The sequence below is a fragment of the Mus caroli genome, chromosome 9 (genome assembly GCF_900094665.2).
Source record: "Mus caroli chromosome 9, CAROLI_EIJ_v1.1, whole genome shotgun sequence".
NCBI lineage: Eukaryota > Metazoa > Chordata > Mammalia > Rodentia > Muridae > Mus > Mus caroli.
In genome coordinates this window covers 54,753,032-54,759,031 of record NC_034578.1, presented here as the reverse complement: position 1 = coordinate 54,759,031, position 6,000 = coordinate 54,753,032, and the positions used below count along the sequence as shown (strand labels likewise).

The 6,000-nt window shown below is 50.0% G+C and overlaps 1 protein-coding gene across 6 annotated transcripts in view; it reads left to right on the top strand.

Moving 5' to 3' along the window:
• Ccdc33 (coiled-coil domain containing 33) overlaps nt 1-6,000 on the top strand; it is a 92,222-nt gene that overhangs the window by 52,303 nt on the left and 33,919 nt on the right. The window lies entirely within an intron of this gene.

Below are 6,000 nucleotides of genomic sequence, written 5' to 3'. Positions count from 1 at the left end.
TTGAGACCCCAGGAAGTCAGACAGAATGCTAAGACTAGGAAGAGGAAAGAACAAAGAGCCACAGAGACCCAGGTCTCTCTCTACCCCAACTTAACCTAACCCATACCTGCTTAACTGAGGAGGTGGGGGTCAAAGTGGAGGTGAGGGTGCCAGAGGAGATCAGTCCCTTCCTGTTGGATCACGCACTTAGTGAGACCCCTTTCCTAACCCCCACCTCAATATTGCATAGCATGACTGCAGTCAAAATGTCAGTATACAGGCTACATTCTTTTCTATAACATGAGGACCAATGTAATCCCAAGTTCCTCTGGGGGTGCTGGCAGGAGCCAGTCCCTTGCAGTGCAGGACTGGTGGCCCACATTTTTGCTGGCTGCAAGCCAAGGTGCTCTCAGCGCCTGGAGACCGCCCACATGCCTTCTTACCATGGTCCCTGTACTGTGAAGCCAGCAGGCACAGCTAGTCCCCAGCATACATTGAAATTCTGACTTTCTTCTGTTCAGAAGACAGAAAAGACGCTGTGCTTTTAAAAGAACTGGATCATCATGTCTCAAGGTCTGCTATGCCTGCCGTAGAACCCAACAAAACCACGAAAAGTGATGGCTTTCTATTTGGCAGTTCTAAAGATTTAGGTGTGGGGATCCGAGGACCCATTTTAGGATTGTGCTTTCCACAACTTAGTCCAAGTAGAAACACTGTCAGGGCCAGCCACGCCTGTTGAGTGACCACTGCCCCACCCCCACCCCCCAGCCAGCTCCACTTAGGCCAAGTCCAGCTTTGGCATTGGTCACAGCTCTGGTGTACCTGACAGCTTCCTACTGAAACTTCTCCACCTCCCTCTCTGGTACTGGGGTGTGAGCAACTTGACTCTGCGCCCAGGAAATGTTTAAGAGCTGATTACGAGCTAGTCTACTCTTTCTAGCTTCTCAGGCCAAACAGCTGTGGAGTAGTTCAGGGTTTTAGGTCCTTTCCCCTGAAGAACATGAGAAATCCACGCTGTTGGGCCTGAAATGAATATCTGAGAAAATGACAATGTGAAAGCCTCACTCCCTCGAAGCCCCTCCTCACTGCGGTGTCCGCTACCATCCTCTCCAGATCCCTCAGTGCCTGCTCATGGAACCCACACATATACACACCCCTAATTCAACAGCAAGAGCAAGAAAACCCAGAGAGAGGAGTCACGGAAAGCAAAAGACCCAGGGCTACAGAGATGGCTCAAGCCTGCCAACCTGAGGTGAATCCTCGAACTAATGTAAAGGTGGAGGGAGAGAACTGATTCTACAAAGCTGTGCTCTGACCTTTATGTACAACACACACACACACACACACACACACACACAAACACGCATAATAGCTAACAGTTTCAATTAAAAATGTTTTTTAAATCCTAAGAAAGGAAAACTGGGAAATGCCAATCTCTCCCAGAGTATTCTAGCCTTCCAGAGCCTCCTCAGGGTCTAGAGTCTGTCATAGCCATGGCCAGTCTCTTGCCATCTCCCTCTGCCTTCTGCCACACACCCTGCAACCACAAGGAAGGAGAGAGAGCTATGTGTCCCTGGCCAGGAGTCTGGTGGGGCCAGACAGGCAACAGGCAGGTGGGTAGGACATGTCCCCTGTTGCCCAAAGGCTGGGCACAAAGGTCTCCGGTGATGAATTATTCACTGGAACTGTGCTAAGTGCAGAATTAATCCCTTTCCTTCCAGCTGGCGGCCTCACTAAATTATCCCTCCAAGTCATGCGGGAAAACGCTGCCGAATTCATTTAGCTGCTGAGTGTTTTGATCTGGGCCTTGTGACTTTGCTCCCCCTTTCCGTAGCCCCCTTCCCCTGGAGGTGGGGTGGAAAAAAAAAGCTTTTAGCAATGGATTTCTAAGAAGAAAGGAAAAGAGACCAAGATAAGGTGTGTACCAGGAAAAAAAATCGCTAGCAGAAATAGAGGAGCATCTGAGAATTTGTACACAGAGGTTCTGCACACGTCTACACGTTCATGCAGCCACACATGAGTGTTTACACGGGGGCTGTCATGTATACACAGATATACACGTGCACACATCTCTTCCATTGTGCGTGCATTTAATGCATGTGTACACATACATCCAAGTGTGTGAAATGACAGACGTTTTCACACCTGTGTTGGCACACACATAATCTCCCTGTAGCTCAGCTGTTCCTTGGTGACTCCATCTGAGAAGTGACCAAAAAGTGACTCACTTTGATTCTACAATGCTGAAGAGCAATGTAGGGACGTGACTGCTAATGCTGCTGCAAACCGACTAATAATCAGTCGGGTTCTTGTAGCGGCGACGGCCACCTCTTCATCCTGTCTGGTTACACAGATCTAAGTTGCATCTCCTACATGCCAGACACTGGCCAGGTCAAACCTTTCACCACATGACCTTGTGGATTGAGGTGTGGGCATGCCCTGTGGCTGTTAAAGCCCATGCACCTCAAGGTACATTGATTCAGTTAATTTGGACATGGCCCTCACTTAGTGTAGACACAGGCTCTTTTGCTATCTTCCCACTAAGGGTTAAAAGAAGAGTGTTGAAAATTGGTTATGGAGTCAGGTGATGATTCAGGTGAATCTAAAAAGGTCCTCTTCCTGTATCCCCATCACCTTAAAAGCATCATTATCCCCCCACACCCTCAAACGTGCATCAGCTGTGCTGGGGTTAAGGGATAGTACATTAAACAAGGCCAAGAAAAAAAGAAAAAGTTCTTCCCTTCATAGAGATCAGGAATGGAGAATAGAATGAACATGAAGGTTTATGAGCAGATACCAGTTCATGATGCACACACAGTCTTATGACCCTTGAGATGGTAAAATCCAGACTCCCTAGAAAGGCAGTTTGGCATCCCCAAGGAAACAATCCCTGATTGAAGTTGGAGCTTAGCTTCTGGGAGAGGTCAGGATCCCTCTACCGTGATGTTCCCCTTTAGAGAAGGCTGCAGCTTTGTGGTCCATGCTGTGATTCTCCATGCTCAGCCTCTGGGCCAGCGATGGCAGAGTCAGAACAAGGACTGCCCGTTCATTTCTCCCAGGACAGCCTACAAGCTCCAGGAGTCATCACCAGGAACAAAGTACCAGAGTCTTGTGCACACTCCAGCTGCCCTTACGGGAGCTTGAGACAACAGGTGTCTAGGGACACCTGGCCTACACAACTAACAAGTCCATCCTTGGGTTACTCCTCGTACGTGGCCAGGAGGGGCATAGAGAGGAAGTGCTTCCAGCCTGAGCGTAGAAAGTTCTACACTGGCTGTTCCAGTGCCTTAGACGCCTGGTCAATGCAGTCTGCTGTACCCACCATTTCTGTACCACCCAGTCTCAGAGCTCAGAGACAAGAATGTGGTGAGATATCCAAAAGGTGACAGCAGAGGTGTCTCTCAACAAATCCTGGACAGAAACATCCTCAGTCACACCCACCCTGTCCCCTCCCCTTGCTTTGTCACGACAGGGAGCTCGCTCACCTTAACAGCAGCCCCTCCCCATGACACAGCAGCTGACTCTGACATCGAGATCCCCTGACTCCCGGGTCTCCCCTTGCCCCATGCTCCTGGCTTTGCTCTCTGCGGCTGCAGCACACCCTGGCAAGCCTGCATGGTGTCATCAGCCAGCAGGCACGTTGACAGATTGATCGGCTAACACAGCCTGCTCTCTCAGCGATTGGCAAGCATTATCTCTGGTTTGGGATAGTGTGCTTCAGAGGGGGTTTGTTAGTGGTGGAGGTGTGGGGGCATGGTCACCCTGATGTATTACTTCCCTGTAGGAGTTTGCTGCCTCTGGTGATCTGTCTAAAGCTGGAGCTGTATGTGCAGGAGAGCCTGAGCAAATACATGCAGATTCATAAACTAGAACACACCAGGTCCTCTCCTCCACGAAAACAGTTAAAGGAGACTTTAGAGGACCCAAAGGCACTGAGAATCCAGGACGAGCCCACGGCCACTCCACAGACACACGGGAATCAACCTTTGGTGTCCTGCTTCTCCCTTCTGATCTCAGTGTTTTCTCTTTGAAGAAAGGGATGTGTTGTCTCTCTCCCCCCACCCCCGCCCCGGCCCCAAGAGGCTTTGCTTCTCCAAGCGAGGCAGCGTGCCTTCTTTTAATAACCCCACCACATCTAGGGTGCCCTCCAGCTTGTAGGCAGCCTCTTTGAAGTGCAGCCCAAGATGAGCCATTCTCCCTCAACTGACCCTGCTGTGCACATACGAGGTGTTCATTGGGCTTGTTTTTGCCTCTGCCATGAAATGCACCCTATAAGTGAGGCAGGGCAGGACCATACAAGCACCTGGGTCACAACGCAACTTCCTGGAGCTTTCCTTTCCTCATCTGTAGAGGGAATTGTAGTCCTATGAACTCAGGAAGGTAGCAGGTGCTGATGAGGGACCTGGGTCCTGTGCTGGGACCCAGAGCAGGGTCCTACAAGCACCCAGGAAGGGAGCTCTCAGCATGTTTGCCAGAGCTGCTGACAAGCATACTGAGTTCAGGGATGGGGGCAGGGCCTTGGGATAGGGGAATACCAGAACCCCAGTAATCTATCACTCAGCACCTGCCCCTCATGACAGCTGCTCCACCAGCTCTCAGCTCATGCAGACATCAAAACGCCTTGTCAAGGGATGAAGATAAACATCACCAGCACTGCATTTATTTTCACAGCAATTTCCGGCTTACATGTGTGTGTGTGTGTGTGTGTGTGTGTGTGTTCCATAGCATGTGTGTGGAGGTTGGAGGACAACTTGCAGGAGTCATCTCTTCCCTTTCTCTCCATCCACTATGTGGGTCCTAAGGATCAAACTCGGGTTGTCAGACTTGGCGTTAAGAATCCTTACCTACTGAGCCGTTTCTCTCTTAGCCCTCACAGAAAAGTCCCTGAGAACGAAGAAATGAGAAAGGTGATTATCTATGCCTCCAGAGGTCAAATTTGCTAAATTTTCTCATATACCCTAACTAGAGCTGGGGCTATGGAAAAAAATAGGTACACAAAGACCTGCTTCTGGGTCTTACACCAAGATCAAGGCTGCTTCCAGGCGCAGGTGATTCAGGAGGCCTGGTGCAGGCTCATCTCTAATTTATCACCAGCCCCAGGGCCATTGTTGCCTTGAGAATGTGAGCCTGCAATGCCCTTCAAGAAACAGTGTCCTAAGTCAGATGCCAGGAAGGCTGAGGAGCCTGGAGGTTTGGAGCCTCCTCTGTGCTGCTCTTCTTACAAGCTGAATGCATAATTTGTTGGTTGAAGACATGAGAAGAAAGAAAAGATAGAGTAGAAGCTCCTAGGGAGAAAAACAAAACAAAACACTTCTAAGAAAGTGAGAGCTGACCTAGGAATTCTCCCCAATCAAGATCAGACCACTCTAGCCTAGTCCTCCAGGCAAGCAAAATGGATCCCTAGTCCAACCAAGATCACGCATATATGGCTTCCTTAGCTGCTTATTTGGGCCCTGACCTGTACCTAGCTATAAAGCACTCTAACAACAACCCACCCGTGCTACTAAGCATCCAGCGTGAGATGCTACTTTGAGCATACAAAGGCAGGGGGCATGTCACCCAGAGGCGTGGTTTTAGTTATGCTTCATAACTTTAGTGGCTTGGAAAGTGGGAAAGTGGAGGTGTATTCAGGGTCAGCATGACCAATGACGTGCCCACAGCCTGAGGGTCGTATGGATACTGTAGTGAGAACTGACCCTGGACTTGTATGTGGGACCCAGATTCTGGAAGAGCCACCCAGATGCTCAAACCTGCCACAGCTGCAACTCTCAAGATGCCACAAATGAGGCTGGCTGCATGCACGGGAGGCAAGCCCTCTTGAAGAGGCCTACTGTCTGAGCCTGGCCTACATCTGAAGAGATAAGAACCTACAACTGCAGCCACAGGAAATGACAAAGCAGTGGCTGATCGGGGAGCCACTGCACAGGGCTCATTATGGTGCTTGCCAGCGGGCGAGCCACCCTTATCAGGGAGAAAATTGTATCAGGCCTCCTGAATTACTAGCGATTGGAAGCAGATTTC